We start from the raw sequence: 14,394 nt of genomic DNA, 5'->3' as shown, positions 1-14,394 counted from the left end.
TGTACCGCATACACACACTAACACACACACACACACGCACGCAGACCCAGCACCAGGGCCCCTGTTCCCAGTGGTTGCCTGGAGGTGACCTCCCCCTCCCCTTCCCTGGAGGCTACAGGCAGTGATGCTGAGGACCCTCACCAGGCTGGCGTCTGACTCAGTTTCCTCAGTTTCCACCCAGTTGTGGCTGACCCACCTTTGAATCAGGGTGGGGAGGCAGCAGGGTTGTTCTCAGAGCTCCCAGTGACACAACAACCAGTTAAAAGACCAGGAGACCCTTTCTAAGTGTGTTACAAACCGGGCCTTTGATCTCCTAACTATTGAGGCCACCCAGGTGATGAATCTCCTGGTGCCTGTGTCCACTTTCCTGTCTTGGATAAATGTGGGGTGGGCACTCGCCCCTGTTGACTGAGCTGCGAGGAAGCTCAGGGGACTAGGGTGGCTTAGCAGAGGATGTGACTCTGTCCCCAGAGGAGGGGGCCTGCTTCCTCCTCCTCATTGTCATTTATCCTTGAACATCAGCTGCTCAAACTCTTTCTAGAAGACAAGGGGATGGAAACAAAGTGGGGACAACATAATTTCTTTACACCCCAACAGGCCTGCTGAGGACCACAAGGAATGGATTCTCAGGCCTCCCCCTTTGCCACCCTCCTCCCTCTCCCTGGGCCAGGTCCCCCCTGCTCCAGCCCCATCCCTTCCACCCTGACTCTCTGGTCCCTCAAGGAAAGATGCAAACCTCAGCATCACCCCACGCTGGGGCGTGCCACTGTCTGGCTGGAATTATGACTACCAGGCCTTCCCTGTTACTCAGCCTCTCACTCAGACTCCACGCAGGGGAGGCAATACGCCGTGCCAGGGCAGGGTAGCTGCCACTGACCTCAGACTCTCCTCCTTCTACAAGTAAATGGCTGGTATTTGAGGCTGAGTTTTTAAATCAGTGAAGCTGATGAGGACTCTGAGCCCAAAACCGACTCATATGGGAAGGGGCAGGAGCCCAGAGGGTGGGGAAGGGGCATTTCCTGGGTAGGGGTCAGGCCCCCTCACCCAGCCCAGGGGTATGTGAGATAAGCTCTCATCCTGGAAACAGCTGGAGTATTCTCTCCCCAGCTGAAGCAGGGCCTTCAGGAGGCACTCCCCACCCCTGTGTCCTGCAATTCTTTCCCTCTCTCACTCCCCAACAGTAAGAGGACCAGCTTCTTCCCAGGATGCCTCTGGACATCCCCCACTCAGAGATGGCCACTCAGACATGGCTTCCACGTGCTGTGGGCTCTTGGTATTGGTTTTCAAGATTTGCAATTCTTGCTTGACTGTGAAAGTTGCTCCTCCCCTTCTGAATTCCCACATCCCCACTCTCCTGCCAGACTTGGGGCCAGAGGGTGTAGGGTGCTGGGGCCCAATGGGCCTTCCTCGGTTTACTGGGCCTTCCCTGCATCTTGCCTTGCTCAGGCCTTGACTTCTGCTCCACCCCCGCTGGAAGGACCATGTGCTGAGTGCTGGGCTGTGCCCTCGCAGCCTGGCTGGAAGAGGATGGCGGGCCCCTCCCCCAAGGGGCTCATCACCAAGAGGAGGAGGGGGAAGACAGAGAGCTGATAGGCCCAGCTAGCAGTGCGGGAACTGCTTTGAGAGTGGTGGGGACACTGCCTCAGGCTGGAGCCGGTCTTTCTGGGAAGACTTCCTAGAGGACTTTGGCTGGCCTGGCACTGCAAGCCAAGATGACCTGCCACTGGGACCAAAGGGGCACTGCAAAGTCCTGTGCAGGAGGGTGAGGAGCAGAGGGAGGGAGGCAGCTTTGCATATCTGGCCGAGGACTGGGCTGGAGGCAGCTGGGGTCTCTGGTCCTCCAGGAGGCAGGAAGACTAGCTTGGAGGCCACTCAACAGACCAGGAGAGCAAGACTTGAGGGCACGGTGGGGACTTTCCAGATCCAGCCTGTGGCCTCTCATTGCCCTCAGTTGAATGTCCTGTTCTGTGGGCAGCAACTCTACCCAGGACTGTCAGAGAATCAGGTGGTGTCAGCAGGGGGCAGGATGGTCCAAGTGTTGGTCACACAGTGGCCCTGGATAAAGTATCTTTATCCACCCTTTGTTTTGGATGTGTCACGCTCTCCCAAGCAGTCACTCTAATGAGGATATGAAGGGCAGGGACAGACATGCCTGTAATTCAGGCAGACCCCCCCACCCCCAGCCCCGATACTAGGGGCGTGTTCTCCAGGACCAGGGGCCTTGAGAAAACCTCCTGAGTACAATGAGCACACAGTAAAATCGTCAGGCTGATGGCCTGCTGCAATCATTGTGCAATTGCAGCTTCCATTGATCAGGGACTCGCGTGCCAGGCTCTGCTGCTCACTCCACGTGTCCTTCCCACAGCCCTGTAGGGCAGGGGGCTTCAGGGTCCCCAAGGCATGGAGGGGACTGAGTCTCAGGGGACATGTCAGGAGGTCATAGTCAAAGAGCAGCATTCGGGTCCATCTCAAAAGTCATGCTAAGCTACTGCTCTACATGTAAGTTACTGAGATTTCTTATTTAGAAACACACTCAGCCCACCCTCGCTGGGCTTCTGCTCTGGTGAAGCCGCTGGGGTGGAGGGGTGAGCGTCCCCACGGATCGCGGGTGTCGCAAGTGTTCACCCAGCAAGGACGGGTCCTCTAGACACTGTGGCCTGAGAGTTAGACTCCAGGGGTGACGTCAACACGATGGCGGACCAGGAAGTGCCCGTCCCTGAGTCCCCAACGCATGCGGGGCAAACCTTAGGAGAGAGCTCTAGAAAGCAGGTAGGGAGCTGCAGCCCCAGCCGGTGACCTGGGAACGTGGGTGGCATTTTGCTCGCCTTGCCCGCCCCCGCCCCCACCCCCACCCGCGGTGTGCAGCGCCCGCGGAGGAAATCCCGCAATTCCCGTTCCTCCCTGGGGACAGAAAGGAAGAGTGGAAGCTGCGTCCACTTGTGGGGCCGCGGGCCTGGCCGCCAAACCTGACTCGCAGTGCTGACGCGCCCAGCGCAGCGCTAGGATCCAGGTGGAGGCCCCGGCAGGGCGGCCGCGGCTGCAGTTCCGTACGCGGGCGCCGGGGGGCGCAGGAGGCAGCAGCCGAGGAGGGAACACGAGAGGGAGGGGGAGCTGGGCAGGGCCCGCCTCCCAGAGATGGTCCGTGGGAATGGGCTTCGGCATTTACCCTCACGCTCACACGTGCAGACACACACACACAGACCCACCACACACACAAAGAACCACGACACAGAAATTTATTCACGCACAGGACCACCCACACTCAGACAAAACACACACTTCAACTCAACGTGCACAAATTCTCACACACACACACACACACACACACCCAGCACCAAGTACCCTGGGTCTCAGCGAGGCCCCTGGATGCCTGGGCGAGACCTCTTCTGGTGGAGGCTGCGCCATGCATGGCTCAGGGTCCTCACCTGGCCTGCAGCACAGCCCTGATTCCTAGGTGGTGGTGTAGGTGTGGCAAGTTTAAATCTTGGTGTTGGGGATTTAAAGTTACCCTGACTGGACAACTGGTGGAGCCCAGAGGCTCTTTCCCAAGCTTGTGACATCCACCAGTCACTTCCTGAGGGATATTATCATCCCCCTGCTTTCTGGCCTTAATGGCCAGAAAGAAATCTGACTAGAAATATGATGTCAATGTTATTGATGACGGATCCTTTGTCCCTAATTGAGGAGCATCTCACATCTTTCTTGCTGCTTTCAAAGCAAGAAAGCAGCTTTCTTTGTCTTTTGATGGTTTTCTTGTGATGTGTGTAGGTGTAGGTCTCTGATTTTATCCTACTTGGAGTTCACTGAGCTTCTTGGATGTATAGATTAATGTTTTTCATCAAATTTTGGGAGTATTCCATTTTCAATATTGCTTCAAATATTCCTTCTAGTCCTTTATCTCTCTCTTCTTCTCTTAGGACTCCCGTTAACGTGTGTGTGGTATCCTTGATGGTGCCCACAGGTTTCTGAATCTCTGCTCATTATTCTTCATCCTTGTTTCTGTTCCTCGGCCTGGATCAGCTCAGCTGACTGTCCTCATGTTCACTGATTTTTCTTCTTCCTGTTCAAATCTGCTCTTGAGTTCCTGCAGTGAACTTCCATTTCTGTTATTATACTGTTCATATCCAGAATTCTACCTAGGTCCTTTTGATGAATTCTATCTCATTTCACATAGTCTTTATTGGTGAGAGATCATTTTCCTACTCTCCTTTAGTTCTTTAGACATGGTTTCTCTTAGTCCTGTGAACATACTGAATTAGCTGATATGCAGTCTTTGTCCAGCAACTCCACCATCAGGGACGGTTTCCATTGATGGCCTTTTTCCTGTGTATGGACCATCCTTTCTTCTTCCCTTGCATGTCATGTAATTTTTTGTTGAAAACTGGATATTTAAATAAGATACTGTGGCAATTCGGGAGATCAGATTCTCTTTGCTCCCCAGGGTTTTTTGTGGTGGTGGTTTGTTGCCATTGTAGTTGTTTCTTTGCTTAGTGATGTTTATGAACTAAATCTAGAAAGTCTCTATTCCTTGTTGTGTGTGGCCAATGCAGTCTCTACTCAGTTAGCTGGTGGTCAGCTAATGATTGGTTAGAGATTTCCTTAAATGTCTGGAACCAATCACTCTCCCAGTCTTTGCTGCAAAGATGTGCTCTGGTGTGTGTGTGTGTGTGTGTGTGTGTGTGTGTGTGTTGTTACATATGTTCAACACTCAGCCAGACATAGAATTAAAAGTTTACAACTTTCCCTCAGCCTCCACTTCCTGTTTCCACAGAACCTCAAGGTCAGTCAGAGGTGAGAGCTAAGGGCTCCCCCAGATCTTTCCTGAGCATGCACATGGCTGCACACAGCCCTACACACGTGCATGGCCTCTTAGATTCCCAGGAATCAGTCAGAGCTTTTCAAAGCCCCTGTGGACACTTCATGCCCCAACCTCCTCTTTAACCTGTGTGGTTTGTTTATCATTTGCCCCAACTGTTATCCACTGCTCAGGCAGCTTTGATTTTCAACAGTGGCCTCTGATTACCTTCAACAAACTCTCCTGAGAAAAGGCTGTTTGCACGAGGGGCGCTCTCAGCTCACACAGACAGCCCTGCACACGGGGTCTTCTAGGGAACACTCAGCCAGGGAAATAGTGACAATTCTTTGGGAATGAGGCTTTGAAAATATTCCCTGTCCTGTGCTCCCTCAGGAGGCTTCCCTAGGAATGTGGGCGGTTATTTTCAAGGCTACTGCTGAGCTGGACCCTGGAGGATAGGACCAGGGAAGTGGAAATGCCACAGAGTTTGCTGTTCATTCTGATATTCAGCCATTTGTCTTGAAAAAAAATGCTCCTGAGTAGCTGTGAGCTCTTCATTTATACCAAGATTTCTGAAAAAGTAACTGATCATTTTGTCAGTCTTTTCATTGGTCTTCTGGAGTGGCCAATTTTCAGACATCTGCCATTTTTGCTGATATCACTGCTCTCCTGAGGGGTGTTTATGAGATCTTAGATGTCTCAAATGTCTGCATACATACTTGACTAATAGTTCAGCTCGGTATAGAATTCTAGATTAGAAGTAAATTTCCTGAAGAATTTTAAAGACGTTTCTTGTTTTCCTCTACCTCGAGCATTGGTGTTGAGCTGACTGATGCTACTTGAATTCCTAAAACAGAGTAGTTGTCTTCCTCCTTTATAACTCTGCAAGTCTTTAGGTTCTTGTTATGGTCACCCTGCAAAGGCAGGAGAGACCCTCCCACTCAAAATTTGATTAGTATGTAGACTAATGGCACCAAGAGGGTATGAGAAGCTTTACTACTTGAATCTGTGAGGTCTCTTGGCAGAGCAGGACTGGCCTCTCAAGCAGGTCCAAAATGGCTTGAGAGAGCCAGGAAGGGAGACTGGCCTAGATATTTACTGTGGTTTGGTGATGCGCTGTGTTGAGGGTTCGCTTGTGTGGGTAGGTGTTTAGTGGTTGGAAACTCTATTATAGAGCAAAGGAGAGAGAATCAGGGATTTATCACCAGCTGGTCCCAGTGTGGGGGACACAGGAAGAGAAAGAGGTGATGACTAAAAGGTGTCAGTGATCAAACAGCAGAAAAATGGAGTCACAACCCTCAGAGTAGGGAAGAACCCCAATAGCCAGAGGCTCCGACCTTCCTGAATGAGCCTCCCCTGCCTCCTGCTGCCTTCCTGGTCATTAGGACCTTGAGGCCACTCCCCTTGGGTTTGAGGAGTACCTAGCCTTTGATCAATGCTGACCTGCTCCCCTGGTATCTGGGGCTACACTCGCCTTGGGAAACCTCCTTTTTTCAGGGGACCCAAGGGCATGCCTGCTTGTGGTTTTAGAGGCCTCTGACGTGGAGAGCAAGGAGTAAAGGACCAGGGGTTGGGTCTCTGTTTTAATGGGGAAAAAAGGGTCTGATCGGTCAAAGAAATAGCGTCTTTCCTGCCCTGAGGACCACTCAGAGCAAATATCTAGTAAGTAAGCAATGATTGTTTATTAATAGAGATATACAAAATTAGGATGAAACAGCTACAGTGAAAGAAAATCAGTAAAATATGAGAATACAAGGATGGGAAAATGAAAGTAACATCAAACCAGGTACTCAGAACATCCATGCCTTTTAGCTGGGGGAGTCCCAACAGCACGGCCAGGCGGGGAGTATCGGTTGACAGAAAGGATCCTGAGCAAGGCGTCCCCTCCACAGGTGAGACTCCTGCCCAGGCAATGCTAAGCAAGGGTTTTTATTTAGGATTTCATCGAGGGCCCACATGGGAACATCTGGTGTTTCTTTTCTTTAGATGTTAGGTGTTATCTAGTGTGTACGTGCACTGTGACTCCCGGTAATCGTCCGGAGAACACAGATGGCCAGTCTGTGCCTGCTCCTGACGCTCCTAGAGTCTTGAGACATAAACAATTGCAGTTTGTATTGTGGGAGAAGAGCCACTTCCCATCACAAGCAACTGCTTTGTATTTTTTCAGTGCTGATGGTTTCTGAGGGTCATGGAGCAGCCATCATGGCTTCACTCATGTCAATTCAGTCTCCCAACTCCTGAGGAAGCTCTGACTGAGCTGGTTCCAAGCCTCTGACATCCCCAAAACTCAGAACCACACATGATGAAGTCTCCAATAAATCACAGAGCTGCTGCTTCTGCAGGCCCACCTGCCTCCTCTCAGAGGCCTCACATCTTCACAAACCCAGTGTGGCCCCGTCCACGCTCCATGTCCCAACAAGCTGCGGGAACACCCATCGTGCCACCATAGACACAACAGTGGAAACTCTGGAGAGGCTAAAGGGGCCATGGATGGCTTTCTGACTTAGTGCCAAGGGACAGACCAAGTTCCCTGAGTGCTGAGAGCAGGGAGCTCCCTGTCACGAGGGCACCTGGAAGACACTGGTGGAACCCGGGTCAAGGATGCTGTTGGGTGGGGGTTCTCTGGCATCAGAGGCTTGGAGGGGATCCTTCTGCCTGAGTGTCTGTGGTCCCCAAGCTGTTACCCAGTTACACCAGGGGGTCGAAAAGACTCGGGTAAGCAGTCAATTATTAAGAACTCTTGGGCACAGCCCACGTGCTCAGTCCAGAGCCAGTCAATTTTGGGTGTGGGGACAGGTGGAAAGATGGCAGTCCCTGCCCTCAACCGGGGCTCCAGGCTAACAAGATCACGGCCCTAGAGTCAGAGCAGGAAAACACGACCCAGCGGCGAGCTGGTACAAATGACTCATCGGCTGAAGGAAAAAAAGAAGCCAAGGGCAGGGAGTGATGTGCCCAGGGTCACAGAGTGTCCTGGCAGAGCAAGGAGGAGAGCCAAGGTGTCCCCCTCCAAGATCCATATGGCATCTCTTCCCCTGGCCATCCCACCCTCAAATGGGTCCAAGATTGACCCCTGTCGCTAAAGCATGCCTGTGGACCACAGGGCCCATTCCCTGCACCCTGGCATAGCCTCCTGAGAGCCTGGTGTGACTCAGCCACTCCCAGGACAGTGCCCTGGGTTGGAGCCCATAGGAGTGTCCTCCAGATCCCACCTGGCCATGAGGCAACCTCCACTCTGCAGTGGCCTGGACACGAGCATCCCTGCTGGGCTGGGAAAGGGTGCTGAGAGGCTCAGGGAGGTGCTCACACCAAGACTGCCATCAGGCTTCCCAGGGAAGGCTTTGGAACCTGAGGACAGAGGCTAGTTGTTAACCTGACACATCACTTCCCAGCCATCCCTGAGTTCCCCACCTATTGAGCTGTCATCGATGAAGTTGGGCAGATTTGATGGTACTGGTTGAGCTGCTGGCCCATGGTGAGGTGGGTGGAGTCAGGCCTGGGATGTGGGCATCCAGGCCGAGTGAGTCCCTTGCAGTAACGGGTAAAGTCAGCAGGTTTGGAGTGTTCACATCCTGATCCTTGTACAGCAGTGACTGACCCCTGACCAATTCCTGGGAGATGAACTTTAGGTTATGGGAATATTCTGCTGGATAAGCATTCTTTATTTTCCTGGAGCTTCAGGCCATGCCAGATCATTCATGCTAACAATGTGACATATGGAGGGACCCTGCATCTCCCTGTGTCAGTCTGGCCTCTGGAGGGGCTGGAGACTTAGTCACTCCTGTCAGCGACACAGGTGCTCCATGCCTATGACACCAACCCAGTAAAATCCCTGGACACTGAGGCTCATTTGTGCATCCCTGATTGGCAATATTCTGTGCCTGTGTCACTCATCGTTGCCGGGGTATTAAGCACTGTTCTCTGCGTCTCCTGGAAGAGGACAAATGGAAACCTGTGTTGTGATCTGCTATGTGTCTGTCTGTCTGTCCTATTTGTATTTTACCTTTGCTGATTTTAATTTGTATCCTTTTACTGTAATAAACCATAGTTGCTATAGAGAGAATGCCTGTGTCTCCCCAAAATTCATGTTTAAACCTAATCCCCATTTGATGGTATTTGTTAGTGGGGCCATTGGGAGGTGATTAGGTCATGAGGATGGAGTCCTCATGAATAGGATTGGTGCCTCTGAAGAGAACTCAGAGAGATCCCTTGATCCTTCTGCCAGGTCAAGACACAGTGAAAAGGTGACTGTCCATGCATCAGAAAGCGAGCCCTCACCAGACATCAAATCTGCCAGAGCCTTGATCTTGGACATCCCAGACTCCAGAGCTGTGAGGAATAAATTTTTTATTTTGCTTTTTATAACCACTTATTCTAGGGTATTTTGCTCTAGCATCCCAAACATTCTAAGAGAATAACCAGAGAATAACAGACTAAGAGAATAACAGTATTTCTGAATTCTGTGAGTTGTCCATGAGTGCATTGACTCTAGGATATTCTTGGGGCCCCTCGACACAGTTGGCTTCAAACGTGGCATTCACTAGAATAACCCTGACTCTCTTGAATGTGCGGAAGGCACAGTTTTGGAAAAGGAAGAATAGGGGCGGGGGGTCGATGAACCTTCTTTCCTGAATGGTTTCTGCATCGCTTGTGGTGTGATGCTGCAGCTGCACTGTGGTCAGTTACTGGAGGTAAAAGTTACCTATGGAATTGGGAAATGATAGAGCTAACCTCCTAGGGGTTGGTTCAAGGAATATGTAAGGAAATGCAAAAAAACTCCATGGAACCTGCTAATATACAAGCCGGTGGTTATTGCTATATGTAATTAGCTAAAATGGAAATAAAGGAGAGGGTGGGGAGATGTACTGACACTGTACCAAGCTGGCATTTCCTCTGGTCCAAGTTATGGCCACTTCTGTCAGGGATGCTCCCAAAGGGGAAGATTATGCTGGCACAACAGAAGGCACCTCTATGACCTCTGGTCAACAAGAACTCCACTTGGTAGTCCAAGTGGGGGTGGGGCAACATCAGGAAACTACTGAAAAGTTTCCTTTACCCTGAGAAGGGGGATTATTCTTCCCCTCCTTTAAATGCCATGTGGAACTTTCCAGATGAAGCAGCTGATATACTACCCGTGCAAGGAAATCATGCTGGATTGACTTGATAGTGATCAGGATATCTGTCCACCACAACCTAGAAATCAACAACAGAAGGAGAACTGGAAAATTCCCAAATATGTGGAAATCAAACAATGCATTCATAAACAACCAATGGGTCAAAGAAGAAATCATAAGAGAAAGTAGGGTGTAGCTTGAGATGAATGAACACAACAGCACAATATACCCAAACTTACAGATTCCAGCAAAAGTCATGTTCAGAGGGAAGTCTATAACTGTAAATGCCTACATTAAAACAGATCACAAATCAATTACCTAAGACTACATGTTAAAGAATTAGAAAAAGAACAGCAATGAAAACGCAAAGCCAGTAGAAAGAAGGAAATAATGTAGAGTATAGATAAATGAAACGGAGATCAGATAAATAATAGGGAAAATCAATTAAACCAAAAGTTGGTTCTTCAAAAAGATCAACAAAGCTGACAAACCTTTAGCTAAATGAACCAAGAAAAAAGAGAGAAGACTCAAATTATTAACAACAGAAATGAAAACAGGGCTATTACTACTGATTCTACAGAAAAAAGGAGCATTACAAGACTGTATTGTGAACAACTGTATGCCAACAATTGAATAACCGATTGATGAAATGGACAAATTCCTAGAAACAGAAAAGCTACCAAGACTGAATAACAAGCAAGTAGAAAATTTGAATAGACTTTTAATAATAAAGAGATTGAATAAATAATCAAAAATCTCCTGACAAAGAAATGCCCTGGATCTGATGGCTTCACTGTTTAATTCTACCCAACATTTAAAGAAGAACTAACACCAATCCTACTCAAGGTTTTCCAAAATATTGAAGAGGAAGGAACACGTCCTAACTCATTCTAGGAGGCCAGCATTACCCTGATATTAAAGCCAGACAAAGACACTACAAGAAAACTACAGAACAATATGCCTTACGAACACTGATGAAAAGTCCTCAAGAAAACACTAGCAAACCAAATTGAGCAGCCTATTCAAGGATTATACAAGTGGGAAAGGATTATGAGCAGGTGGGCTTTATTAATGGAATTCAAGAATGATTCAACACATGGAAATTGATCAGTGTTATACACCACATTAACAGAATGAAGGGCAAAAACTACATGATCATCTCAATTTATGCAGATAAAGCATTTGACAAAATTCAACACTCTTTCATGTTGAAAACACTCAATAATCTAGGAATAGAAGGAAACTACCTCAACATAACAAAAGCCATATATGAAAACCCACAGCAAATTGGATATTCAATGGTAAAAACGGAAAGATTTTCTTAAACTTCAGGAAAAAATAAAGGATGCCCACTTTTGCCACTTCCACTCAACATAGTACTGGAAGTTCTTGTGAGAGCAATTAGGAAAGAAAAGGAAATTAAAAGCATCCTAATTGCAAAATAAGAATTAACTCCGTCTCTGTTTGCAGATGATATGATCTTGTGTGTAGAAAAAACTAAAGATTCCACAAAAAACCCTGTTAGAACTCATAAACAAATTCAGCAAAGTACTGAGAGAGAAAATCAATGACAAAAATCAGCTGTATTTCTACACAATAACAATGAACAATCCAAAAATGAAATTAAGAAAATATTTTATTTACAATAGCTCAGAAAAAATAAAATACGTAGGAATTAACTTAACCAAGGAGATGAAAGACTTCTACCATGAAAACTACAAAACATTGCTGAAAGAAATTAAAGAGGACACAAGAAAATTGAAAGTTATCCTAGGTTCATTGATTGGAAAGCAGTATTGTAAAAACATCAAAACTACTCAAAGGGATCTACAGATTTAATGCAATCCCTTTCAAAATATCAGTGGCTTTTTGCAGAAATGGAAAAATCAATCCTAAAATTCATATGGACTCTCAAGTGACCCCAACGACCCAAAAACAATCTTGACAAACAAGAATTAATCTCAGACTTCCTGATTTAAAAACTTACTCCAAAGCTACATTAATCAACACGCTGTGGTACTGGCATAAAGACAGAGATATAGACCAACAAAGAGAACAGAAGTCCCAGAAACAATCCCTCATATGGAGTCAAATGATTTTGACACGGGTGCCAAGACTATTCAAGAGGGAAAGGACAGTCTTTTCAGTAAATGGTGCTGGGAAATCTGGATATCTTAATGCAAAAGAATGAAGTCAGACCTTCACCTGGCGCCATATAGAAAAATTATTTCAAAATGTAATGAAGACTCAAATGTAAGAGCTAAAACTAGAAAATTCTTAGAAGAAAACTAAGAAAATTCTTAGGCAAAACTTCTTAGACGACAGACAAAAGGTACTCAACGTTGGATTTGGCAGTAATTTCTTGGGTATGACACCCAAGGTTTAGGTAACAAAAAGAAAATGTAGACAAGGTGGGCTTCATAAAAATTAAAAAATATTGCACATCAAAAGATACTATCAACAGAGTAAAAAGCTAACTTGCAGAATGGGAGAAAATATTTCAAATCATATAAAGTCATGTGTCACTTAATGACGGGGACATGTTTTGAGAAATGCATCATTAGGCGATTTCATCATTGTGAGAACATCATAGAGTGTATTACACACACCTAGATGGTATAGCCTACCACACACATAGGCTCTATGGTGCTAATCCTATGGGACCACTGTCATACATGAGGTCACTGTTGACCTACACGTTGTTATGTGGCACATGACTGTATCTGAGAAGGGATTAATATCTAGAATATAGAAAGAATTCCTAAAACTCAAAAGCAACAACAGCAAAACACACAACTCGATTTTAAAATGGCCAAGGACTTGAATAGACATTTCAAACAAGAGATATACAAATGGACAATAAACACATGAAAAGATGCTGAACATCACTCAACATTAGGGAAATGCAAATCGAAACCACAATGAGATACCATCTCACACCTATTAGAATGGCTACTATCATCAAAACAGAAAATAGCAAGTGTTGGTGAGGATGTGGAGAATCAGAACCCTTGTGCACTGCCGGTGCGAATGAAAAATGGTGCAGCTGCTGTGGAAAACAGTCTGATGCTTCTATATCCACAAATGAAAGGAGAGTCTCAAAGAGGTATTTGTACCCCATGATCATAGCAGCAGTGTTCACAAAAGCTGAAAGGTAGAAGCAACCCAAGTGCCCATCGATGGATGAAGGGATAGGCAAAATGTGGTCTATCCATACAATGGAGTATTATTCAGATAAAAAAGGAAAGAAATGGTGATACACGATATAACGTGGATGAACTTTGAGGACATCATGCCAAGTGAAATAACTCAGTCACAAAAAGACAAACACTGTATGATTCCCCTCATATGAAATACCCAGAGGAGTCACATTCAGGGGCTACGGGGAGGGGGCATGGGGAGTTATTGTCTAATGGGGACAGGGTTTCAGTTTTGTGAGTTGAAAGAGTTCTGGAGATGGAGGGGGTGATGCTTGCACAACAATATGAGAACGTAATAGCATTGAACTGTACCCTCAAAAATGATTAAGACGGCAAATTTTATAGTGGATTTCCACCTACACACACAAAATGTAGATAGTCAAACAAACATGACCATTTTGCTGTAGGAGGCAAAAACCAGGGGAGTCGCCTGTTCAGTAAAAAGAGTTTACTCAGTAGCTCTGGCATTTTCAATCCATGCACATCCCAAAAAACATGCCTGGTCCTTGACAACCTCCACGGAAACATTCCCTACACCCCTGCGATGACCTGCCTGACAAGAGTGTCTCTGTACCTGGGGCCTGAGGTCACACTATAGTTTATGCCCACAATGTGACTTATGGGGGGGGCCTTGGACCACACTGTTTGATACTGAGAGGGGCAGGAGACTGAGTAACTGAGGTCACCCATGTGGCTCTCCAAGTCTAAGTGACTGACCCCCAACAAAATCCCTAGACACCAAGACTTGGGTGAGCTTCCCTAGTGAGCAATACTCTCTGCTGTGTCACACATCATTGCTGGGAGAACTGAGCACTGTTGGCACGAATCCTCTGGAGACACAGCTGGAAGCTTTTGTCTGCTCTCCTAAATGCCACCTATGTGCCTTTGACCACTGCTGATTCTGTCTGGATCTTTCTCTGGAAAGACCATAACCGTGAGTGTAACAGCTTTTCTGACCCCTTTGAGGCCTTGTAGTGAATCCCTGCACCTGAGGGTGCTCACCCAGCCAGGGATCGGGCTGATTCCTATCAGAAGCCCATTCACACTCCTCCTGCTCCCTGACACCCAGGAAGGAGTCAAGACTTCTACATGGACTTAGTCACCAACCAGGGCAGCCAGTGCTGGGTCTCCATGGGTGACTAGGGGGTAAGCTGTCACCTTCTGAGCCTCACTATACCCGTCTCTCAAATGGGGTTAAATGACAGGTGAGGCTGGATCAGGGAGGGGTAGAGGCTGGCCTGGGGAGGCTGCTGAGGCCGAATCACTGGCTGTGCTTGGTCACGGGGCC

The sequence above is a fragment of the Ceratotherium simum genome, chromosome 25 (genome assembly GCF_057802395.1).
Source record: "Ceratotherium simum simum isolate JZ-2026a chromosome 25, ASM5780239v1, whole genome shotgun sequence".
NCBI classification, from domain to species: domain Eukaryota; kingdom Metazoa; phylum Chordata; class Mammalia; order Perissodactyla; family Rhinocerotidae; genus Ceratotherium; species Ceratotherium simum.
Note: the sequence above shows the minus strand (reverse complement) of the source record.